The following is a 27,426-nucleotide window of genomic DNA, read 5'->3' as shown; positions in this document are numbered from 1 at the left end:
TCTGGTATCTTAAAAGAAAGAAAAGAAAGAACTTAAACAAAAATTGCTGGAAAAGCTCAGCAGGTCTGGCAGCAACTGTGGAGAGAAATCAGCGTTAACGTTTTGGATCGAGTGAACGTTCCTCAGGACTCTTTCAATTTTTAAAAGAAAGAGCATGTTTTATATAGGCATTTCACCACCCCAGGATGTCCTGAAGCATTTTACAGCCAAGTGAAGTGTAGTCACTGTTGTAATGTGGTACAGTTATGCAAAGGATTAAACACAGCTGCAAACATTACCTCAAAATAACATATTGGGCAGCATTTTCCAAGCACTGGCAATCAGAGTCAGATGGCCACTCAATTCCTACATTTTCATCTTGAGAAAGAGCTGTGCATTTCTGGCAGGAAGTTCCAATCAATGCAACTGTGTCCTCACAGTGCAGGATAGTCAGGGAAGGCCAGTCATATATTCTTTTCTGATGAAGAGTCTAGGCCCGAACGGTCAGCCTTTCTGCTCCTATGATGCTGCTTGGCCTGCTGTGTTCATCCAGCCCTGCACCTTGTTGTCTCAGTCGTATATTTTTCAGAGCAGGGGTTGCTGTATTCTTAGATTTAAACATCCAGCTATGGCAGACACTTTGACAGTTGCTGTGATAGGAAGTCAAATGTGAGATTAAGGTGCTGGGTGTGAAGGACACCAGGTAGGTAGGATGCCAGATGGGTTGGTTGTTAGAGTGCCAGGTAGCAAGGGCATTGGAATGCTATGTAGGTAGGGTGTTAGGCATGTAAGGTGCCAGGGTGCAAGGTCAAAAGGACGCCAAGTGAGTGATTGAGTGTTTAGAAGGGGTCAGAATAGGTCTGGCAATGGGGAGAGGATTGTTGGATCCCAGAGAAAAAGGGGTCTGTCAGTCTTGGGAGGGGCTGTTGTGAGTATTGGGCTCAATGGTAGGGGAGGGGTGCTGTCAGTTCCTGGAAGGAGAGAAGGATGTTGAGACCTGGAGGGAATAGGTGGGGTGGACAGATCCTGACTGGAGAGGGGCAAGTCAGGTCTCGGGCTGAGAGGCACATGTCAGATCCAATGGCAGAGTGAAGGGCTTTGCGTCAGTATCAGGGGTCTGTGGGTGTGGTCATGTGCTCATGCGTATAATTGGGGTGTCAGTTTGATATCTGTCTGGAGTGCGATAAGTTTTTAATTGTCTAACTTTTCCTTGGTAATAATTAACTCAAACTGCAACAGAGTCCTTCCAATTGTCTGGTTTAAATGGATACTTTTAGAGGGTTCCAAGTAGCCAGGCAATTCCCTTGGAGCCTGTTACATCAGAGATTCTGCAGGGTCCCTGCACAACTCGCATCTCGGCTACAGAAATGACTATCTGACTATTGGAAAACCTGGGCCATTGTATAATCCTGTCCGGAACACATTCTGTGAAGCAAAAGTCTGTCCATGTAGCTCGGCTTCACCTGGCACCCTAGAGGTCTATTGATTTCCTGGGGGCACACAGGTCATGTATTGTTCCCTGTACAGACTATGATACAATCATCATTGATATAAATGATCCGAATAGAAAGGTAAATGGACAGGTAAACTGTGTCCCCAGGTAGGCAATGCTGCATTGATGAATTTCTATTCACTTTCTTCCAATGTACATTTGTCGTTTTCAGTGGCTCAAGAGGGAGGAAAATTTAAAGGAAGGAAAGATTGCAGAGCAGATTAATGATTAAACTATTTCTCCTATAACTCTGCCCCAGGTTGACACATTAAGCTTCTTATGTCTTGCACTGCGTATTTTTGAACTTCTTCGTAGAATCGCAGATCTAACATTCGGCTTTTTTTTTGAATTGGAAAACAGATATGCATAGAGTTTTTGATAGGCTGTGGAAAGGCGAGAATCTATATTTGTTTCCCAGGAGACAAACAATAGTTGTGGTTAAAACATTAAGGGGGTAAAATGGGTCTTTCGAGGCAGCATCTCAACGATCAACAGAAAACTTCTCAATGTCTCACATCTCTTCTGCTCTGAAATTTATAATGTAAAAGTTAAAACTCTTTCTGGAGACTTGCTTGCTAGTCTCATGTTGCTTTTACTTTGTTTGAAATCAAAGGTCCTGGCAATGGAAAGTAAAACCTGGCACTGTGGAAAACTGGTTGTCGATCTGTTATGAGCTTGTTTTGTTTTGCTGGCATTGGCCAATTTCATCTTCCTAGGGCTCTGTGAGCTGAAAGCAGACTTATCACTGATTTTACATGCTATCTTTTACATATTCTTTGTGTGCGCATTGTTATGAGTTTGATTTTATTGCTGATTTTTAACTTTACTAGTTAAATATTCAGCTAACTGAAATATTTTATTTTCATTACTTTGTCTCAGGAGAACATGAGGTCATTTAACATAGGTTTATGACTCCTTAAAATCAACTTTAAAATTCTTTTCAATTAAATGCTCAATCTAACAGATGTTGCTAGCATTAGTGAGGGTCCAATCTGTCTACAGTGACAAAAATTAAGACATTTCACGAATTAACCTATAAATCATTATGTGTATAATGGTCTGTAGTATTTCAAATCAGAAAGTGGTAGCAGATGCGAATTCAGTCCATCTGTTATATTGTCTCGAAAATGTATCAGTTTCATCTCAGTGTCTGGGCAATCGAATTGCATATTAGCTTTGAAATATGGAAAAAATTGCATTTTAGCCATCGGTCATTAAATGTACCCTAGCTCAAATTAATTAAAACAGATAATGACTCCCCTAAATGCTTGACTAAATTCTGCATTGTGAATGAGTTAGGAATAATTCTCAATAAGTCAATTGCCTGAATGAGTGGAAAGCTTTTAAAGCACTAAATAGAGAAAACACACCATGCGTGAATAATTTATACAGAAACTCAATGTGATGTTGTATCAGTTTCCACCGTAAAACCTGGCTCTGAGGTGGGGTGGGGGTATTGTCTAGTGGAAGCACTTCTACATCTGTATCAGGCAATGGCTGACAGTTGCAAAGCCATTCAGGCACCAGCAGGACAAAAGGATAATAAATTTATCAAATTTGTTCCAGCTGAATAACAACAGTGTGTGTTCAAAACTGTTATCAACGGAATGGATGAAAAACCAATCAGAAACTACTTGCCAATATTTCTATTTTCCTCCTTAATCTAGATTTTAAAAATGTAGACAGTCTAATGACTTTGTAAACTATGTAAATTTAGTTTATATTTGTAAAGATACAGTAGGATAGTTACAAATTTCATTATTTGAACATTCAACCAAATGGCATATGGCTTAAATTTTGCTTTCGATGACATTTCATTTTTATATTTCTTGTTGATTATTTGTAAGGAATGTGGAAAATGTACCTCATGTTCTACAGGGAAAAGTAAGAAGTCAGGACTCCACAGGCAATAACATAATTTTAGAAATGATTGATGTTTCATTTATATAGCACCTTGTCAGATTATCAGGACAGTACTTTATGACCAATTAATGACATTTTGAAGTGCACCTGTCACTATTATGTAGGAATTATAGCAGTTAACTTGAATGCAGCGTGCATAAGGTTCTGTTTAGGTGGCATTTGGAATAATGTGTGAAGTTTTGGGCCCCGTATCCAAGGAACGATGTGCTGGCATTGAAGGGGATCCAGAGGAGGTTTACAAGAATGTCCCTGGGGATGAAGGGCTGGGGGTGAGGAATAGTTGAGGACTCCGGGTTTGGACTCGATGGAGTTTAGAAGGATGAGGAAGGGATCTCATTGAAACTTACACAATACTGGGAAATCTGCATAGACTGGATATAGAGAAGATGCTTCCAATAGTAGTAGAATATAGGACCCAAGGGCACAACCTCAGAGTGAAGGATGACCCTTTAGAACTGAGACAAGGTGGAATTTCTTCAGCCAGATGGCAGTTAATATGTGGGACTGGGTGTATTTAAGACAGAGATAGATAGGTTCTTGATTGGTAAGAAGATCAAGGTTTACAGGAAAAAGGCAGAGGAATGGGGTTGGAAAACATATTAACTATGATCGAATAGTGGAGCAGACTGAATGAGCTGAATGGCCTAATTCTGCTTCTACATCTTGTGGTCTTATGGTCTGGAAATGAACAAATGATCAGGTAAACTACTTCTTGGTGTTTCGAACTGGAGCAAAAACATAAGCCAAGATTTGGGAAAAATGCTTAATCATCCTCAAATAATAAAACACGAACTTTCACACCAAGTTCCGATCGAGGGCTTGAACACAAAAATCAAGATTAGTGCTCCAGGACAGTGCTTAAGGAGGCTCCATCTGCCTGCTGGGTGGATGCTAAAAATTCCATGGCACTATTTTGAAGCGGCACTAAGGAGTTATCCTCGGTGTTCTTTCCAATATTTGTCCTTCATCCAACATCCAAAAATCAGATTATACAGTCATTGTCACATGGCTTTTAGTGGAAACTAGCTGAGACCAAACTGGATACCTCATTTCCCACTTTGCAACAGTACCTGCTCTTCCAAAATACTTCACTGGCTAAGTGCTGTGTGCATTCCAGCGGTCATGAAAAATGATATATAAATGCAAGCCTTTCTTAGTTTTCAAATGCAATCAGCCAGATGGACTCTCAGCCAGACATCCTCTCTGCCATTCTATTATGACATACTACATTTAAAGAACTTTTCGGGTCCGGTGACCCTTCCTCAGAAGCCGAAACGTTAACTCTGTTTATCCCTTCACAGATGCTGCTAGACCTGCTGAGTTTTTCCAGCAACTTTGTTTTTGTTCCTGATTTACAGCATCTGCAGTTCTTTCAGTTTTTATTTAAAGAACTTTGTCTGTTTTGCTGTCCACTCTGAAATGCAATGTAATATGCATAAAGCATATTTTTGGAAAAGAAGAAGGTGGATGCCAGACAACCTTTGGAGTATATTTTACCCCACTTTATAACGTTAACTGTTATAATGGTAATTTTGCTGAAGGAGTGCAGTTATATATTTATTCCCATATACTTTTGCAATGCAGGAAAATATGCACTCAGCTATTTTATGGAAGTGTCAACTAATTCTGTTGTACAAAATGGTTGTTGGGTAAAAACAACCTAGGATAATATTAATGAATTCCATCTGTGGTTTTATATGTCACATCTGCTGCCTAAACAAATAAAGTATGTTTTTATTTTAGCAATCCAAGGGGCGAAGTAGCTTGCTTGGGGCCAGAAAGACACTCTGCACTAATATGCACATAAATAGTAGATAGTTATCCACATTTTCACATGATAAATCACTGCCAGTGGGATCCTGAACTATGGGTGTTCAAGCTTCTTATCTCTGTGATCCACATAGGTGCGCTCCATAGAGCCTGAGGAGTAATATATGAAGCTTATATCCATGTCGCCGTAAACATGCTTATGGTTGATAGTTTTGCATCTTGGTGGTCTAAGGTTTTTTCCACCTGTGAGGTAACTGCATTTAAAAAAAACTATTTCCAAAAATCTAAGCGAGCCAATTTCAAACAGGGTTGACTAACAAATAAGTAGGTCTGTGATGATGATACTCTAAGGGTTGGGTGGCAGATCTCAGGAACTGCTTGTGACCCGAAGATGTTCGATCTGATGTATATGACCTAACCACCATGATGTGGAGATGCTGGTGTTGGACTGGGGCGAACAAAGCCAGAAGCCATGTGCCACCAGATTATAGTCCATATAGTGGGGTGGCCTGGTGGCTCAGTGGTTAGCACTGCTGCCTCCCAGTGCCAGGAACCTGGGTTCAAGTCCATCCTCAGGCAACTGTTTGGGCTTCCTCCAGGTGCTCCAGTTACCTCCCACAGTCCAAAGATGTGCAGGCTAGGTGGATTGGCCATGCTAAATTGCCTGTAGAGTTCAGGGATGTGTAGATTAGGTGGGTTATGGGGACAGGGAATGCTCCAAGGGTCAGTGTGGATTTGTTGGGCTGAAGGGCCTGTTTCCACACTGTAGGGATTCTATGATCTATGAGGTTATTTAAAATCACAAGCTTTCAGAGCACTGCTCCTTCATCAGATGAGGTGAGGTTGCCTGATGAAGGAGCAGTGTGCCAAAAACCTGTGATTTTAGATAAATCTGTTCGATTATAACCTGGCACCGTGTGACTTCTGACTTTGACCGAACCTCCGGCACGGTAAACCAGATTGAAAATGTCTGTATTAACAGAAGGTTATTTGTGCGGCTTTTTTGTTTTCTGGCAATGGAGTTCAGCTCTATGGTGTGGTATTTCACCAGGGAGGCTGCCCTTTATGTCTGGACTGCAGAATGTGAGACTTGGAACAAACACATTGTCAGGAGGTGTTTCCATCTCAAATCATTAGGTGGGAGTGTGAGTTGGAGACATTCTGACACATAGTGAAAGGAGAGAAAGTTGGACCCAGAATGCAGTCACATTTCAGATGAAAACACCATTTCAGGAAAGGGAGGCTGTGAATAATAGGGACCCAGGTAGTGGGGATTTAGGGCAGGTCAACAAATCGGACCAAGGCACTGTGTCTCAGAAGGTTGCTCAGCGATGTAAAGGTAATGAATACAAAAGGATTAATCTGAGCTGAATGCTTCATCTAATAAATAACACAACAAAAAGCTACAGCACGGAGGGTTTAGGAGAACCAAAAGAACTGCGGATGCTGTAAACCAGGAACAAAAACAGAAGTTGCTGGAAAAGCTCAGCATCTGTGAAGAAAAAAATCAGAGTTAACGTTTCAGGTCCAGTGACCCTTCCTCAGAATTTTAGGAGACTTTGTTTCTGAATCACAAAAAGCAAGCATTCATGTTTAGCAGGGAAAGGGAAGGATGACAATTATTTCAAAGAGATTGGGGTATAAAAGCTGGCAAGATTTGCTAAAACTATACAAGGCACAAGAGAAATCACAGACGGAATACTGTGAGCAGAAAGATATACTAGCATTGGAGGCAGTCCAGAGAAAGTTGTCTAGGCTGATACTAGGAATGGAGGGACTTTCTTCTGAGGAGAGGTTGAGTATGTTGGTCCTGTATTCACTGGAATTTAGGAGAATAAGAGATGGCTTTATTGACGTTATAGGTCTGCTGAAAGGTTGTTTCCCTTTGTGGGAGAGTCTAGGACCAGAGGGCATAATCTCAGAATAATGGTCTACCCATTTAAGGTGAGGAGGGATTTCTTCAATCAGAGGATAGTGAATTTGTGGAATTTGTTACTGCAAAGAGATGTCAAGTGTGGGCCATACAAGGCTGCCATAATCAGTAAGGAAATTGAGAGTTATGGGGAAAAGCAGGGAAATGGAGTTGAGGATTATTAGATCAGCCATGACCTCATTGAATAGTGAGCAGACTCATTGGGCTGAATAACCTACTTCTGCTCCTACATCTTATAGTCTTATGATCAATTATTGTAAAACCCATGCATTACATTAGAACTTAGAATAGGAGTAGGCCATTCAGCCCCTTGAGTCCGTTCCATCGTTTGGTATGATCATGGTAGATCTCGTCTCAGTCTCAACTTAATTTTCTTGCCCATTTTCCCACTAGACTGGAATCCCTACAGTGTGGAAACGGGTCATTCAGCCCAAAAGGCCACACAGACTCCCCAAAGAGCATCCCACCCAGACTGACCCCCTCACCCTATCCCTGTAACCCTGCATTTCCCATGGTTAATCCAACTAACCTACACACTACAGGCAACTTAACACGGCCAATCCACATAACCTGCTCATCTTTGGACAGTGGGAGGAAACTCACGCAGACACAAGGAGAATGTGCAATCTCCACACAGACAGCTGTCTGAGACTGGAATTGAACCCAGGTCCTTGGCGCTGTGAGGCAGCAGTGCTACACCATACTGGCTCCATGCCATAACCCATCATTAACCCATTATTAACTTAAAATATCTGTCTATCTCCTCCTTAAATTTACTCAATATCCCAGCATCCACTGTACTCTGGGGTAGTGAATTCCACAGAATCACAACCCTTTGAGAGAATAGGTCATTTTTAAATCTGCTATTCCTTAGCCTACAACTATGATACTTAACTGCCTACTAAAATGGCTTAGCTAGTAGTTCAGTTGCAAGCTTATTTAAGGATGGGCAACAAAATATTTGCCTTGCTGGTGATTCCAAGGTCTCACAAAAGAATTTAATAAAATAATGATGCTACAACCCAGCATCTGGGCTACTTTTGGAATGCTACGTTCAGTTCTGGTCTCTCTGCTATAGGAAAGATGTTGTTAAACTTGAAAGGGTACAGAAACTATTTACAAGCCCATTGCTGGGATTGGAGGGTTTGAGCTATAGGGAAAGACTGAATAGCCTGGTGCTATTTTCCCCAGATCATCAGAGGCAGAGGTGTGACCTTATAAAGGTTTAGAAAAACATGAGGGGCATGGAGACGGTGAATAGCCAAGGTTTTTTTCCCAGGATGGGGGAGTCCAAGACTAGAGGGCATAGGTTTAAGGTGAGAGAGGAAAGATATAAAAGGAACTGAAGGGGCAACATTTTCATGTAGAAGGGTGGTGTGTATGTGGAACGAGCTGCCAGAAGAGATGGTGGAGGTGGATACAATTACAACATTTAAAGGGCATTTGGATCGTTACATGCATAAGAAAAGTTTAGAGGCATATGGGTCAAATGTTAGCAAATTGGACTAGATTAATTTAGGATATCTGATTGTCATAGATGATTTGGTATGAAGGGCCTGTTTCTGCTGCACAACTGTATGACTCTGTGACTCTATCTGAATGCAAGAGGCAAGCTGAAGCATTTGCAATCATTTTCAGCCAGACATGCTGAGTGGATGATCCATCTTAGCCTCTTCCTAAGTTTTCCCACATCACAGACGCATCAGTAATGCCAGATGGCTAGAATTGGTGGGATCACCACACAAACCTGTGATCCCTGCTGAGACTACAGCCACTCAACAGTATAGTTAGTATTGGCTGCACACAGTTATCACCTAAATCAGCGGGCTATATGAGGTTTCAGTGCAGCCTGCATTAATAGCAATGGCTAGGGGTACATTATGCTTTGCAATATCTGTGCCTGTTTTTGTGCCCTGTCCAACGTCATGGTCTATATGTTATGATGTGATTCTCCATTAACCACTTACTTCAAGTCCATACAGCTCTAATTCTTCAATAGCCCATTCTCTTCAGCAATTGGGATCAGTCTTGCTCTTTGTTATCACTTTCTTGTATACAATTTTCAACTGATAAATAAAGTTAAACAAATTCTTTAAAGTGTGGCCTGTCCAAACAGTCATAACGTTTCATAATTCCCATGGTCTGACTGAAGAATTGATCCAAATAATATAAGCCTCTGATTCAGTGGGCATCTCTTTGGTATGTTCTGAGGAAGGGTCACTGGACCCGAAACATTAACTCTGTTTTTTCCTTCACAGATGCTGCCAGACCTGCTGAGCTTTTCCAGCAACTTTGTTTTTATGTCTTTTGTATGAACATGCACAAAAAATATTCAGACATCAATGCCTGTAGTATCAATAGCTTGCCATGAATTTTATTAAAAGACAATTGCTGCACCATCCATAACTTTGGGATGTCCCAAGGCACTTCAAAACGAACAAATTAATTTTCAAGAGTAAATTAGTTTTGAAGAATACATTATATTTGCGATGTAATTTTTAAAGCCAGGTCAAACTTACATCAGAGAAACAGAATACACAGTGAATGAACCATTTAGTGCTCTTTGCAGGGGGAACAATGTTGGTCCGTACACCAGGAAAATCTGATCATCTTCTTCAAATTGTGAGGAATGTTTAGCATTCACCAGAGAGTGAAGATCAGAGTTTGGTTTAACATTTCATCTCAAAGATGAGCCCTTCAGAGGAGCCACAAAGAGAGTATACAAGATTACACACTCTGGAGACTAGGTTCCAATAAGATGCTGAAAATGCTTTCTAAAACATTGTTTATGACCATATTCATTGAAGTTTATAATTTTAAGGCTTAAGGAAAGATTTTGAGGCCTATATGTTTCGCAATAATGTGATTGAATTTGTCAGTTTTGTGAAGCTTAATGTCTTTATCCTGATGACCATGAAGATATTCTGAGCCATCCTTCCCAAGATACAACCTGTGGTTCAGCTTGATGTTGGAATTACCTGCTCCAGAAAGAGACAAGCTGCCTGTCAACCCTAATACAATACTCACATCTTGTCAACTAAACAATAAAACAGGATTAATTAATAACCTCATAGTGAAGGAGTCCCGAGGTAACGCCAAGCATAACATAATAGAGTTTTGCATTCTGTTTGAGGAAGAGAAAAGTGCATCTAAGGCTTGTTATTTAAATTTAAATAAAGGCAATTATGATGAAGTTGGTTAAAGTGAACTGGCAAATGATGTTAAGGAATAAGTTAGGAGTGAAGTAATGGCAGGCATTGAAAGAGATATTTCAGAGTACTCAGCAAAGCTACATTCCACAGAGAATCAAAAACTCTGATGGGAGGATGCACCAATTTAACAAAGGAAGTTAAAGATAGTATCACTTTGAAAGAACAATGGTTCTGTAAAAATGAGTGACAAGTCAGGATTGGATAGCATATAACGAACAGCAAAGAGTGACTAAAAGATTGATACTCGGAATTAAGGGAACGGCAAATGAATTGAATAGATATTTTGCATCTGTCTTCACAAGAGAGGAGATTAATAGAATTCCAGACATAATATTACATCATGAGGTGAATCAAATGAAGTAACTTAAAACAATCACAATCACCAGGCAAATTCTACTGAGAAAATTAGTAAAACTAAAAGCTGACAAGTCCCTTTGTCCTGATGAACTTCAGTCTAGAGTGTTAAAGGAAACAGCTGCTGAGATAATGGATGCATTGGTTTTAATTTTCCAAAATGTCCTTGATTCCCTCTCAGGGAATGGTGATGGCAGAGGGAGCAAATGGTTATCTGGGATAAGTTGGAATGTGAAGTTGAGGCCACAATCAAATAAGCCATGACCTTACTAAAGGGCAGAGTGGGCTAGAGGGGCCAAAGGAGTAAACAATTTGATGAAAAGGGGATTTTCCCAGCGTTATTGGAGCAGAGTGCAATCCATTATATCAGTTTACCAACCATGCTTTGCAGGTGAGAAATGAATCTTAACTGTTGAATGCAGTTAAATAGTGGTTTATGATGGAATCTTAAAGGGGCCTGAGCGAGGTGGCCTATGAAGAGATAGGAGGCAGAATCAGACGAGAAGTCTCGTGAGACGCATTTCAACATTGAGATCATCTTACACCATCTCTATGCTTTTCACAAGCAATGTGATGAGATTCTCACTGGACAAAGGTGAGAAGTAAACTGATGGGACTAATGCTTGTAAGCACAACAACCTGCCACATTAATTTTCAGATTCCCATTTCACTAAACTCACCAAACAAGCTCGATTCTGGGGAAAACCCGATAAGGAAACCAGAGGGTGGACCTGGTGGATTCAGCTGGTCACATGCTCTGAACAACCTCCATGTTGGACACTGAGCTACCTCAGCTCGGGGCATGATCATTAAGTCCCAGCAGGACATACCCTTGGTCTACAGACATTGGCATCCATTACAATCATCATGGCACCCTCTGATACATTGGCAGGCCACTCAGGAAGCACAGACTTGCATTGTAGTGCACCCAGGTTATAGATTCCATCAGACTGTATCTCAAAATGACCTGCTTACTCTGTTAGTTCTGGATCACTTTGTGTATACGTGCATGCTCCTACCAGCTATGGCTTACCTTGACATGTTAGCACATTGGTGCTTTAGCCAGAGACAAAGACTTTCACTGATGGTATTTTGAAGGGCTCTTTAGTGCAGACACATGGACACACACTGCTTGTCAGTAAGAATCTGTCCAAAGTGGGGAGGGAGGTGGGGGGTGAGCATCTTGCTGTAAGACACACTGAAATGTCAATCTAACACCTAACTCGCGTGCCTACATGACATGACAACCAAATGACCACGTTGGAAACTGGTGGGGGCTACCCTCAGAAGGTGGGCTTGCTGCTGTCAGCCTATAGACTCCTGACACCATCAGTCATGATAAAGTCCACACACACAGCCCAGGAGTTTTGACACAGTCAATTGTGTGTTTCTGATGCTCGCAGTTAGGACGTCAGAAATCACACAACACCAGGTGATAGTCCAACAGCTTTATTTGAAATTACAAGCTTCTGCAGCCTCACTCCTTCTTCAGGTGTTAGTGAGAGAGGTAGCATCGGACACAGAATTGATAAGTAAAAGATCAAAGGTTCACACCATTGATGACGATGTACCAAACAAGCCTAAGATGCTGTCAAATCTTTAATCAGTTAGAAGGTTTGAATTGATTAGTATGTATATGTATATCCCCAAATTCCTTTCAAGTTATGGTCCTGAGAGAACTAGAGTTTTTTTATCACTGTAAAGAGGAGGTGACATTTTAGGTCAGACAATGCATGTTAGGTGAGAGGCCTTGTTTAGAATCTGTTTGTATTTTGGTTTGGAGTCAGACTGGTTTTATTTCCAAAGTAGGAAATTATAAAACACATATTGATTGACTGTCTATAAATTGTGTGCTTTTTGAACAGGATAAAATGTATCTGCAAATACAAGCTCACCCCATAGATGTGTGTGAAGGGGGTAGACAGTGCATGTATGAGGGAGATTGTGTATGTGTATGTGTGTGCGTGTGAGTGTGTGAATGTGTGTGTGTGAGGGACATTGTGTGTGTGTGTGTGACTGTGTGTGTGTATGTGTGTGTGCGAGAGTGTGCGTGTGTATGAGTGAGTGTATGTGCGTGTGAGACTGTGTGTGTGAGGGAGATTGTGTGTGTGTGTGTGTGTGTGTGTGTGAGAGAGAGTGTGAGTGTGTATGAGTGAGTGCGTGTGTGAGGGAGATTGTGTGTGAGTGTGTGTGTGTATGTATGTGTGTGTGTGTGAGAGTGCGAGTGTGTATGAGTGAGTGTATGTGTGCGTGTGTGTGTGAGAGTGTGTGTGTATGAGTGTGTGTGTGAGGGAGATTGTGCGTGAGTGTGTGTGTGTGAGCGTGTGTGTGTGTGCGCGCGCGTGTGTGTGTGTGTGCGCGTGTGCGTGAGGGAGAGAGTGTGTATTGTGTGGGGGGTTCACTTCTCTCACTAACACCTGAAGAAGGACCGAGGCTCCAAAAGCTTGTAATTTCAAATGAACCTGTTGGACTATAACCTGATGTTGTGTGATTTCTGATTTTATCCACCCCAGTCCGACACCGGCCCCTCCACATCAGGATAATTTCAGCAGTCGGTCTTATAGGGCACAGTCTGAGAGCTTCAATTGACACAACTATTTCTTTACTGTGGAGGGCAGACCATTGATTCCAGCACCCACTCATTCTCTGTATTATCAGAGTGACCTTGTGGATGAGGAAGAAGGTGGCATTTTAGAACTCAACCCAGTGCCTCCCCACTACCCCACCTCTGCTGAAAGCACACCTCATGAGGGCATACCATTTCTGACTATTTTTTATGAATACTCTTCCTTGCATCAGACTGTTTCCTTCAAACAGACAAACAGTTACTTGTCGTCACCCAGAGCGCCAATCATCCAGGATTGTCCTGGCATCTCTGGGCGATAAAGTTTCATCATAAAGCTCTGCAACCAACAACCCAGGTGTAAAAAAAGCAGGGCTATTTAAAAGAAACTGTACTTTTATTTTGGTTGAAAACTTATGTTTCTTTATCGATAAGAATATTAAAAATGGGGTGCGTAAAGGATGTTTTGAGTGGTTGATGGCTAACAGTCATGTGACTAATAATCTGGGAAAATGTACAACCAGAATGTACAACTGTACCCTAGCTAATCTTTCTATTCAGTGTTGTTCAGAAAGATGAAGGAAATGCAGAATTAAATGATCAAAGCACAAAATTTTTTAATTGTTTTAACAATTTAAACTTCTCCATTTCTTTAGAGCACATATTGACTCACAAGCTATTGATGTTATAAAGGTGAATTCTAATTGGTGTTGTACATGAAAAGACTGAACAGTAAAGTTGGACTGAAAGGCTCTGATATTTGACTCAATTTTAAACCACAAGCTTCTATCATTAATTCACTGACTGGTTGAAGCCCTGGCTTCAGGCTGCTACTGACTAACCACAAGACCTCAGCTATAACCTGTGCTTTGATGAATCAACTCGCTTCAAAACCAGGAATAGCTTCCTAAATTATAGCTACTTTGTTCCAGTCTGTATGGAGACAATAGTAATAAATATGTGACGATGCTACGGCTTCAAGAGGTGTATTTTGTCCTGGTTCTTTTTAATGAAGAAGGGTTGAGACAGAGGCGCTGCGGAGTCTGTTAAATCCAATAAACAGCTTGTGAGACCTTGGGATTTTTTAAAAGTTGGTACCATAAAAACTGCCTAAATGGGTGGGGTCAAGCTCCCAGAGAACCAGGATTTTTAGTTTTAGCTTTCAGCAGTTGCTGGGGTCTTGAAACTAGATGTGGAAGCTTATATTTCTCTCTCTGTTTTAGCTAAAATCTGGGGTTCTCTTCCTGCTGCTAGAATTGTGTGTGAAACAGTCTACTTTACTGAATTTGCCTTTGCCAAGGGTGTGTTTATGGGATGTTACTATATTGGAACAGTTAATTAGTAGTAGTTAATATATATGTTATTTTGTTAAGCATTGCAACAGAGATAAAATTTGAATCTTTTCTCTTATTTTTATTTTGTATGTATTTTAACTGTAATGTAAAAATAAAGTGTGTTTTGCTTAAAGTCGATAGTTTGGCCAATCAAACTGCGTCTGGAACGTTACATCTTACACATACCTTTAAAATAAGAATGTTAGGGTCCAGCCTATCCTCTTAAAATATTTTGAGGGGGTTCAGTCTGGTCCATAATAAATATAACATAGGACCATCTCCTTGATTTCCCAAGTATATTGAAATGTATAACAAAGTACCGTGCTGGTCATTTCTAAATATTTGCAGCAAATTTAAGTTTTGCTTTCACTTTTTTGGGATTTGTGGAGCATCTGAAGGATAGCCAAGGGTTGTGGGAAATTGCTAAGCCTCCTGTAAAGGAGAAGCAGACAAATAAGCTGATCTCCTGGGCATTCAAAGAACTTGACACAGTTTCATTTTTGAGGAGTAGGTCCCAAGTTACAAATACACCTCAAGAATGGGGAATAGACCATGACAAACCACTTAGCACACAAGATCATTCCTGGGGCACAGGTCACTCAGCTTTGTACAGTTTCCTTCCCTGCAGAATCGGTGACAGAATTGTGATCCTTTCACCTTCAAGTTGTTTGCCAGAGTGACTTACTTCTTTCTCACTTTCAACTGAAGCTCCCTCAATGATGGATGGAAAGATTAGTGATAATACGTAAAAAATCAATAGTAATTTGTACAGACAAAGTTACAGAATCCCTACAGTGTGGAAGCAGGCCATTCAGTGTACACTGAGCCTCTGAAGAGCATTCCACCCACCCCATCCCTATAACTCTGCATTTCCCATGGATGGCCCACTTAGCCTGTGCATCCCTGACACTATGGACAATTTAGCATGGCCAATCCACCCAACTTGCACTTCTTTGGACCGTGGGAGGAAACCCATGCAGACACAGGGAGAATGTGCAAACTTCATACAGAGAGTTGCCCGAGGATGTGCTTGAACCTGGGTCCCTAGCACTGCGAGGCAGATGGCGCTGTGTCAAAGTAGAGATTAGATGTTCCTGCTTGAAGCTGACAAGGCTGTGTGAACCAACTTCTCTCTGTCTCCCACTTGTGCCACCCAAGTTAATCAATATTACTTATTAAAATAGGTGCATAGAACACATCAGAACAACGACAGCACATCAAAAGTACTTCATTCACTGTGAAGTGCTTTGGGAAAACCTGCGGTCAAGAAAGGTGCTATATCAATGCAAGTGTTTACTGGTTAATTCTGTCTCATTGGAATTAATTTTCATAACTATTAATAAAGAGCTAATTAAAAATCACCATAGTTAAATCTAGCCACTTTTCCAAGTTTTTAGATCTGTATTGCTAATACATTTAATTTTAAATAGGGATATATTTTATCTTACAAATGTTCTTACATGAATGTACATGTTCTGACATTTTTTTGATATTTGCATTGATTATAATGAGTCTTCGATTTTACCTGCATTAAGCAGCATCTATATTGGCTAGGTCTCATCCTTAGGCTGAAAACATGAAGTCTGAGAAAACACAAACAAACCTATTTCCTTCCTAAACATCAACTTCCATCGTGTCCAATATTTAATCCAGTGCCAGTGCATAAACAGATTGATTTAATCAGCAGAGCCCTGAGTACTTCTGCATACCCTGAAGTCACTCCTTCATTGTTCGCTTATTCTTTTGAAGGTCTGGGAAAAAAATATACGTATCAAAGTATCACAGTTTGACAGAACCTTGCAAAAGACACTGGCTCTGTGACAAAACTTTTTCAACAGAAGGGTTTTTCATGTCTTGCTACCCCAGAGCACTTCTCAGTGACTTGAAAGGTTGGCTGTGTCAAAGTAGAGATTAGATGTTCCTGCATGAAGCTGACAAGGCTGTGTGAACCAACTTCTCTCTGTCTCCCACTTGTACAGATCAGGAGCCGCAGGTAACATTGCCCTGGAGTATGACAGTTTGACAGGTGAGCCTCCATTAAGCACCATTCACAGGAAGTAAATAATGAGGCTCAGTAATCAGGTAACAATGTGAAACACACCAGGTTTGCCTCAGAATTGAGATTGATATGAGGCTGTAAGTGGTACTCTTGGAAGAATTGGTGGTGAGAATGTTTATCTACTATACCAACAGTTTGATTACATCTCTGGCATTAACTGTTTTTTTGCGCTCCTGAACCAACTGATGCTCATTTGAATGGTGCCAGTAACAACTTCAGATAGCATTTTTAAAACATTAAAGTTGCAAACTAGCTTGTGATTTATTGTTGAAATACCAGCAGCTTCTAATAATGCCATGTTTCAAAATAACAGCATCTGCCTTACTGCAATGTATTGACTTATGGAGCTATGTCTCGCATCTATTTATTTGAGGTTGCTGTATAATTATATGTGCAAGGAACTGTGACATACCTACTTTGTAGAAAGTACTTCAGTACTTCAACTCTGTTAGCATATTATTAAATAGAAAAATACTTCTCGTGTCAAGAATTTAACATATTCTTTATTATGATTCGGCAACCGATGATGAGATGCAAATTATTCAAAAAGATTGCATGATGCATTTCATTCATTTACTCTTCACTGTTGACGATGTAATTCTGACAAGAAATGCCAGAAGTTCCTTGGGCAGAAAGGAGCCAATTAAATTGCTTGACTTTCCTTCTGCAGCCAGTAAGAAATTCAGGGCTGTACTGTTGCTAGTCTGATTTGATTCATATAACACCCTGATTGAACTGTCTTCAGTGCATAAATCTAAATTTAACTTAGACCTTACTGTGACCAGGAATATAGTGGGCAATAATTAGGTTAACCAGCAAGCTTAAATATGTTTACCCAAAATAAAACAAAGAATTGTGGATGCTGGAAATCAGAAACAAAATCAAAAATTGCTGGAAAACCATTCATCTATTCATTCATCATCACCTGTCCCTTGCAGACGAGGATGACTCTCTCAGAGTGAGGCCATAGATGACTGTACAGATTGATGCAGACTCTATTACTCTTGGGTCACAGGAAGGGGGTGGGGGTGGGGCACTGGTGCGGCAAAGTGCTCCTTTCGCTGTTTTCACCTGGCTTTGCTTTTTCCCAATGGCAAGTCTCGAGATTCTCAACACCTTGCTGGATGCTCATCCTCCACTTTGGATGGTCTTGGGCCAGTGATTCCCAGGTGTCTGTGGGAATGCGCACTCTGCCAGTGAGGCCTTGTGGGTATCCCTGAAGTGCTTCCTCTGACCACCTGGGGGCTTGCCTGCCGTTTCAGAGCCAGGAGTAGAGCACCTGCTTGGGGAGCCTCGTGTCGGTCATGCAGAAGATGTGGCCAGCTCATCGTAGCCAATCAAGGGTGGTCAGTGCCTCAAAAAACACAGCAGGTTCCTGGCAGCATCTGTTTTGGGGGAGAAAGCAGTTAATGATTCGGGAGCAGTGACACTTCCTCAGAGTGTAAATATGCTGCTACTGTCGATGTTGTGGCAATTTCTTCTCCTGAAATTTGAGATAGTCATCCATGCTTGACACTTGTACCTAAAGAAATTGCCCGTCTTTGAAACTTGTGCTGAGTCAGAGGTGGGGAGCAAGGAGTAGGTGAATCATCTACACCACAAACCAAAGTGAGTGATTGTGTGAGTGCTGGCTAACGATTGAGGGTTTGGATGTCAGATGCCCCACCATCAGATGAGCCACAATTTGAGACAGCTAATCACTCCACGGACTGCATTGATGGAACCAGGAGGCATATAGAAGGACAGTCAAGGGAAATTCAATGCAAGAAGCAATTTCTTATGAGGGCCTGTGGTAAGTTGTCCAACTGCGTGGGCCATCACTTCATTCTGATCAATTTAATCATAGCCAGAGTATCACTTTCTATGGTTTTGTTTCCTGTGTCATTAACTTGGTGCCCCTCAAGGGTCTGTCCTTCATCCCCTCCTATTTCCCAACTACATGTTACTGCTCAGTAATGTCATGTGGAAATATAATGTTAATTACCACATCTACTCTCATGGCATCTAACTTTCCTCGCAGGTACCTTGCTTAATCTGCCCACTATCTCTAAATAACCTCATTGCTTGTTCAATATCCAATACAGGATCAGCAGAAATTTCATCCAATTAAGAATTGGGAAGACCAAAGTCATTGAGCTAAATTTTCCCATATTTTGGCTAAGGATCAATTCTGGGCAGTTTCATGGAGGGTTTTCTCACTCTGAACATTCAGTATTTGTGTTCAGCAGGGATAGAAGTGCATGCTGAGACCTTGCAGTGTAGACCCTGTGGGTACGTGCCACAATGTTCGATCTGCTGCCACACTCTAACCTTACCATTGAAGAAACCTCCCATAAAGGCTTGTGATCTACCCTTCTCGTTATTTCATGCAGTTTCATGTCCACAATTTCAAAGGTGAAGGCTAATAAAGGGAGATCATGACCCAATTTGTAGACAGGAATCTGCAGTTCCTGGTGAACAGGCTGGTGGAGAGGGTCAGCCATACTATACCTCAGGACTGTGAACAAAGACCATGGCACCAAATGCTTTCAACCTTGTTCAAGACAGCAACCCAGGTCAGTGAAATTTCCACAATCCAAAGAAATGTGCAGCAATATTGTAAAGGTCTGTGCCTCACAAGGTTAAGTGCCACCATGTTTGATCTTGCTGCCGCACTCTAACCTTACCATTGAAGAAACCTCCCATAAAGGCTTGTGATTTACCCTTCTTATTATTTTATGCAGTTTCATCCCTCAATAGTGCTTAAACACAGCATCACCTCAAACTATGAAGCTTTCCCGCTGTCTGCACTTCCTATTCAATCACTTGGGGACACCACGGCAGCCCCTGCACTGCCACTAACAACTCCATCACTTCCATCGTCCACAAACCCATCTCTCTTCCCCAGAGCCATCCCTACCATAGCACCCACAACGTTGTCCTCACAATACCTGCAGTTCTTGGTCTGATTGAACTTGACCTGTAGAACTGACTGCCAGCTAGGCCCTGGGCAATGCCCTTGACTGACTGTGTTGGCACTGCGTGACTGACCATCATCTCCCTATGCTCGACTAAGGACTGCTCCTTTTAGACTTTGAGACAAGGCCATCTGGTTGAAGGTCATGCCGTGTGTTTGCCACATAAGCTGCTGGCACATGCCACAGCTGTGACACTGAAGTAACAAGTTACTGTGCCAGGGCAAGCTGCCTGGCTTTTTGTCTGAGGGTCCAAGTTAATGACAAAATGAGTGAGTGCGAGGAAAGGAAGTTACGAGATCTGAGATGTAGTCTGTGCAGATTGTTCTGTTCAGATCTATGGGATTGGTATGCGCTCCTGCATGCTGAGCAATTTAGAATTAGAATTAGCTTTATTTTCACTTGTACTCACATGAGTACAATGAAAAGTTTACAAGTTGCCACCTACAGCGCCAACTTAGGTACAAAGGTACCTAGGTACAGATTCTTAAGTACAAATTCTTAGGGAAAAAAGTTAGAAAAGTGAAGAACTAAAAAGTCCAGCAAAAAATTAGAAAAATTAAGAAAAAAGAGTTCAGGAAAATAGTCCTCCACCTCAGACCGTTTCACCTTGTGGCCACGGGTTCAATGCTGAGACCGGGAGCTCGAGTCCACAATAGGGCCAGGAGTTCGAGTCCACGTTGAGGCCTGGAGACCGAGTCCACGCTGAGCCTGGGCGACCGAGTCCACGCTGAAGCTGGGAGACTGAGTCCACGCTGAGCCTGGGCGACCGAGTCCACGCTGAGGCTGGGCGTTCAAATCCACGCTGAGGCCCGGAGACCGAGTCCACGCTGAGGCTGCGAGACCAAGTCCACACTGAGGCTGGGAGCTCGAATCCACGCTGAGGCTGGGAGCTCAAATCCACGCTGAGGCTGGGAGTTCGAGTCCATGCTGAGGCTGGGAATTTGAGTCCACGCTGAGGCCAGGAGACCGAGTCCACGTTGAGGCCGGGAGTTCGAGTTCACACTGAGGCTGGGCGACCGAGTCCACGCTGAGACTGGGCGACCGAGTCCACGCTGAGGCTGGGAGACCGAGTCCACGCTGAGGCTGGGAGACTGAGTCCACGCTGAGGCTGGGCGACCGAGTCCACACTGAGACTGGGCGACCGAGTCCACGCTGAGGCTGGGAGACTGAGTCCACTCTTTGGACATTTTCTTATGTAAAGAGTGCTAAATAATTCAAGTTGTTGAGTGCTACTGCTGGGTGTTTAGTGACCATGGCCACAGGAATAATAATATAATACTTATCTAAGGTGGTGATGAATAGGAGGCAGATGGCAGTATTTCTTGACCTAGAGATATAAAATTTCCTTCTTCAAACTCCCAGGAAACAGTATAAATGGCCAAAAAATTATGTTTTCGTTACTGCTGAATTAGTGCTGAAAAGATTCCATTGTGGTTGTTGACTTGCTCGCCGAACTGGTAAGTTTGCTTGCAGACGTTTCTTTACCATACTAGGTAACATCATCAGTGTGCTTCCGGTGAAGTGTCGGTGTTCTGTCCCACTTGCTATTTATGTGTCTCGGTTTGCTGGGGTGGGTGGCATCACTTCCGGTTCTGTTTCTTAGTGGTTGATATATGGAGTCCAACTCGACATGTCTGTTAATGTAGTTCTGGCTTGAGTGCCAGGCCTCCAGGAATTCTCGTGTCTTTGCTTGGCTTGTCCCAGGATGGCTATGTTGTCCCAGTTGAATTGATGTCCCTCTTTGTCCATGTGTGTTGAAATGAGTAATAGTTGGTCATCTCTTTCGGTAGCTAGTTGGTGTTCACGAATCCTGATGGCCAATTTCCTTCCGGTTTGCCCAATGTAATGCTTTTGGCAGTCTCTGCATGGTACTTTGTAAATAACATTGGTTCTGTTAGTTGTGATTGTAGGATTCTTAGTTCTCATCAGTAGCTGTCAAAGTGTAGCTGCTGGTTTGTGGGTTACCATGATTCCTAGGGAGCGAAGTAATCCGGTGGTCATTTCAGATATGTCCTTAATGTATGGTAGGGTGACTAGTGTCTCTGGATGTGTAGTGTCTTCCTGTTGTGTAGGTATCGGTAGACTACACTTTTTGGGCAACCACTGTTTCTAAAGACGCTGTACAGGTGTTTTTCCTTGGTTTTGCTTCACCAACGCTTCACTGGAGGCACACTGATGACGTTACCTAGTATGGTGATGAAATGTCTGCGAACAAACTTACCAGCTCAGCAAGCAAATCAACAACCCGAGCTACAAATCTTCTCAAAAACCTTGAATACTACATTGTGCCTTAGTGATCCAAAACTGGTCCTCTGCTTAAATCCACGTGGTATCATCCTATTGAGCCTCATACAAGGCTCTGTATTCATCCTTTCAGTGCCTTACACTGTTTTGCAATACTGGTGGAGAGCTATTTGTAACAAATTGAGGAATTTGACCAGGTAAATTTGAGCCAAATATTAGCAGTCAGAAATGCCATGGAGCAATAAGCAGCCTTTAAATAGGAGATGGTTTGAGTTCAGTCTAAGTCCATATCCACAGGTGGAATTCCCACAGAGTTTCAGGGATGACATAAGATTAGAAAACAACAGTTTTAAGTCAGTTGACACAAGAACTAAAGGCAATACGAGGGGACAAAAAGTGTTTCCACTTGAGTGGGTAGGATTCTAAATGGTGTGCTTGATAGTGATGGATACAGATTTACTGGCTATAAAAAGGCAATTGGATGAATACTTGAATAAGCAAATAGTAAGAATGTGAGGAAAGAGCATATGTGAGTTGGAACTAACTTCAGAAGAGCTGGTGGAAACAAAATGGGTTCATAAAATGCTACACTATTCTATATTCCTGATTCTAAAAGGTAATAGACCAGCGCGTTTGAGCACCAAAATAACAAAGAATGTTTTCTTAATAGTCTAGCTCAACAAATATTATGCCCACCCTCACATCTGTGATGAAAACCTGTTAATTTCCTGTTACAAAAACTTGCCTGTTACAAATAACCTCTCCACAATCTGAAAATTGTTGTAAATAACCCCTTTACCTAATAAGTGCTTGGTTATTTCAAAGCTGCATTACTAGTAATCTTGCATTGGAAGTTATTCATGCCCAAATCTATTGCTATCTAATTTAGTGCTCCTTCTAGGTGCTATTCCAGTGCAGAGGTGAAGGTGCATAACTATTGCTCCTGGGATGGCAATGATCTTTACAGTATCTTTTACAAGTTTCTGTAAGTGCTTCAACATGATTGTGTTGAGTGCTTTAACTGACTCTTCCTGGTTCATTATGGCTTGTTTAAATGGATTGCTGGGTATTAGGGCCAATTCTTTCATTAGTTGTTCCTGATGAGGAGTGGAGTAGCGATTAAGTAATTTTGGGCCTGCAAACCATGTTTTTTCTACCTATTTCAATAATCGCCCATGTGCTGAATAAAACATAAATCATTACTCCTTTTTCAGTTACTTGAAAAACCTTCTGTTACATTTTTGGTTGCTCTTCAGGCCCATACCCCTGACCTTTGGATACTGGCTGTGGAGGAGTGTGGGCAGATCAGAGGAGGGCCTCATGGGTCTGCTCCTGGGCCTGGCCAAACTGGCTATAAACAGGTCCAGGCAGTGGATCTGTGGAGGGAGCTGTCTCTGCTGACTGCCTGCCTCTCTTCCGCAGTTCTGTTGAGCCCAGGATTCCTTGGAGAAGGAGCACACGCTGTCCACCAATGCTCTCAAAGCCTTTAGGGAGAGGTATGCACCATGGAGGACGGAGTCCTTTATGCCGCTCTCGAACTCTGTTTTGATTTATTCCCCTCCTCCTCTCCCTACACTCCCCCTCTTCATTTTTTGCTGTAAGCTTTGCCCTTACCAGACTTTGTAAATTTTTCACTAGCCACATGGGCGTTTTCCTGGTGGTGGAAAATATAGAATAAAGTCTATGCACAATGTTTTTGTGTTTCTGTGTCACTATACACATATATACATATAATATAGCCACGAGTGATTAGGGGAAAATATAAGCACGACTGCTTGGTCCCCTTGTGTGTAGTGGTAGTGTGGGGAAAAAATGTATGAACAGGAGTTTTAGGGATTCTGTTCACTCTAGGACGGGGGAGTAGGCCATTCAACCTATTGAGTCCACACTAACCCTCCAAAGAGCATCCTACTCAGACCAACTCTGCATTTCCCATGATTAACCTGCCGAGCCTACACATCCCATGGCCAATCCACTTAACCTGTACTTCTTTGGACTGTGGGAGGAAACCAAAGCAAATGCACACAGACACGGAAAATGTGCAAACTCCATACAGACAGTCATCTGAGGGTGGAATTGAACTTGGGTCTCTGGTATTGAGAAGTAGCAGTGCTAACCACAGAACCACTTGTGGCTCTGAGCTAGCTGGGTCAGTGTCATGAACTATGCAAGTGTAAATAAAGGGTGACTTGGTGACGGGATACCAACCTTCGAGAGAAGAAAAAGAAAACAATAAAACAAAAATCATAGAAACAAGTTCATAAATTTGTGAATTCTTTTGGACTAAAGGACCATTAGAAATGTTTGTTGATAATTGGAAATGCAAGAATGATACAAGCTAATACTGCAATTCAAAAAGATCCTGGAAAATGTGTTATTTCACAAGAATCCTTGACTTTGGAAACTGATATTAGGATTAAGGAGGTATTATAAATCGAGCCTTCAAACAATGTTTAGTTTATGGCAAAGATGTATTTCAATTTACAAACTTGGAGGTACTGCTTCTTTTTGAGTCATTTGAAACAAATGGGTTTAAGGCAATTAAATTTTTGTGATGTGCACTGGTATCTGGGTTGTGATAAGGATCATTGAATATCGTAACTGGTTTATATCCAGTACATTTTTATTCAAGCCATTGGTGCTTTATCGATAATCCTTTGCGTTCTATGAAATTTGAGAACTTGTAACTTTATCTGCCCTCGTATCATTGGCAAAGCAGATTTTGTGCCAAGAAGACAGGTTTTAATATCGTTTGGACAAAATGAACCATTTTTTTCCCAAAAAGAACTGGCATCTTTTTCTTTGTTTGCCCCTTTTCATGACCTAACATCTGCATTGTTCAAAGTATGTATCATTTCAATTGTCATATGAGTCCAAGACTTAGCTTACCAGACAAATTAGTCTGTTGCGAATTAAAATATGGAATCATCTTAACTTCGGTTTGTAAACAAAGTGGATCTTTCAACTACTATTTTACAAAGTGTTCGAGAGACAGCAGCAACAGGAATCCGTGCCACTTATCACTTGATTCTAATTTTTTTTGCAATATTCCTTTCCATAAAACAGAGAATACAACATACTATTCAGGCGAGAATAGTCTGAAACTCACGGAATAGGAAAAAGATAATGAAAATATAAAGGTGGATAAATCTCTGGGATGTGATCTCGTATAACCCAGAAATTTGAGGGAATTTAGAGAGGAAATTGCAGGACCCCTTGCAGAAATATTTATAGCATCTATAAATACAGGTGAGTAGCCAAATGACTGGAGAGTGGCTAATGTTGTGCCTTTGTTTAAGAAGGGATGTAAGGAGAAGCCTGGGAACTGTAGACCTGTGAGTCTGACTTTGGTGGTGGGTAAGTTGTTGGAAGTGATTCTGAAAGATAGGATTTATATGCATTTGGACAGACAAGGAATGATTAGGGATAGTCAGCATGGATTTCTGTGAGGTAAATTGTGTTTCACAAACTTGATTGAGTTTTTTTCAGGAAGAAACCAAGAAGATTGATGAGGGCAGAATGGTAGACATGCTTACTTGGGTTTTTGTAAAGCTTTTGACAAGGTTCTGCATAGTGGACTGATTAGTAAAGTTAGATCACGTGAGATTAAATGTGACCTTGCCAATTCAACACAAAGTAGGCTTAACGGCAGGAGACAGAGAGCGATGTGGTGGTCCACAGGATCAGTGCTGGGTCCACATTTGCGTCATTTATATAAATAATTTAGATGAGAATATACAATGCATGGTTAGTAAGTTTGTGGATGACACCAAGATTGATGGCTTGGTGGACAATGAAGTAAGTTGTCTAAGATCTCAAACAGATCTTGATCAATTTGGTCAATGGTCTGAAGAGTAGCAGATGAAGTTTAATTTGGATAAATGCGAGGTTTTGTATTTTGGTAAAACAAACAAAGGCAAGTCTTATACGATTAAAAATAGGGCTTTGGGCTGTAGAACAGAGAGACCTAGGGGTTCTGGTACATAATTCTTTGAAGTTTGCATCAGATATAGATAGGGTTGTTAAGAAGGCATTTAGCACACTTGCCTTCATTGCTCAGATCTTTGAGTATAGGAGTTGAGATGCTATGTTGAGGTTGTACAGGACTTTGATGAGGCTTCTTCTGGAGTACTGTGTCCACTTCTGGTCACCCCAGTTATAGGAAGGATGTTATTTAAACTGGAGATTACTCAAAAGAGATTTAGCAGGATGTTGCTGGAATGGCGGGTCTGAGATATAAGGAGAGGCTGGATAGGCTGGGACTTTTTCACTGGAATGTAGGAGGTTGAGAGGTGACCTCATTGTAGTTTATAAAATCATGAAGGATATAGATAAAGTGCATGGCGGGAGTCTTTTCCTTAGGATGGGGGATTTCAAGTCTAGGGGTCATGTTTTTGAAGTTAGGGGAGAAAGATTTAAAGAAGACATGAAGGGGAATTTTTTTACACAGAGAGTAGTTCATGTGTGGAATGAACTTCCTGAGGAAGTGGTGGATGTAGGTACGCTTATAACATTTAAAAGACATTGAGATAAGTACATAAATAAGAAATTCTTGGAGGGATGTGGGCCAGGAGCAGGCAGGTGGGACTAGTTTAGTTTGGGATTATATTCGGCATGGCCTAATTGGGCCGAAGGGTCTGTTTCTGTGCTGTATGACTCCATGATGCTGTGAAATAAAATAGCTAGATTTTACCGGAGATAATGTTTTTACTTCAACATTATTCCTGCTGATTAAACAGTCTAAAGTAACAAAATTCCCATTTAAATTGAATCTTTTCGTGAAAATAATATTGCACTGTGAAAATATTCTGCCAGGCTTGATATCATCTTTAAGACGGAAAATTTTTTTTTTACTATGCCAATGTGAATTGTTGTAGTACTGCCTTTTTCAAAGCAATTGAATTAGAAAATATACAAGGCCTTTCCTTAAAACTCAAATCATACCTTGACATTTTTTAAAAAAATTGGCAGCCATAATGTAAAAGTGAATTGCAAAATTTCCAAAGGAGTGTAATTTTTAAAATATTTTTTCCTCAGAATCAATTTTTCAGTGAAAAAACATACTGAGTGCAGATATCATTGTTACAAGATTGCAGAATGCAGAAGTTGTCAAGTAGCCCTCAAAAGATTGAATAATAAACAAAGAAGTTTCTTTTTGTGGTTAAGATGTGCTGAGACTCAGTAGAAGCGTTGGAATATGAAACGGAGCCCAAGGGCCTTCATTTTAGACTGAAGAAACAAATGGTACACATCAGAGATTGTATTCTTGAAAACATTGCGCCCTATGATTTGAATCTGTCAACAGCTAAAATCTAAGTCATCCAACTGACTAATAGTAACCTTCACTAACCACCTAACCAAGAAGAAACCAAAGTTGTTAATTCCTTATAATTAAGTACAATTATAATCCCATCGTTACTGATTGCTGACAGGAAGATAAAGCATAACAAAAACACAGAAAATTTACTGAACAGGTGGATCTGCTGTTGAAAACAAAAGTACCTTTAGGAGCTCCTGAACAGTCAGGTTTTGGGCTTGAACTATTAACTTTGTGTCTGTCCCCACACTTTCTGTTTTTATTACCAATTTCAATCTGCAATAAAAAC

Source organism: Rhincodon typus, chromosome 4 (assembly GCF_021869965.1).
Source record: "Rhincodon typus isolate 14 chromosome 4, sRhiTyp1.1, whole genome shotgun sequence".
Lineage (NCBI taxonomy): Eukaryota > Metazoa > Chordata > Chondrichthyes > Orectolobiformes > Rhincodontidae > Rhincodon > Rhincodon typus.
Note: the sequence above shows the minus strand (reverse complement) of the source record.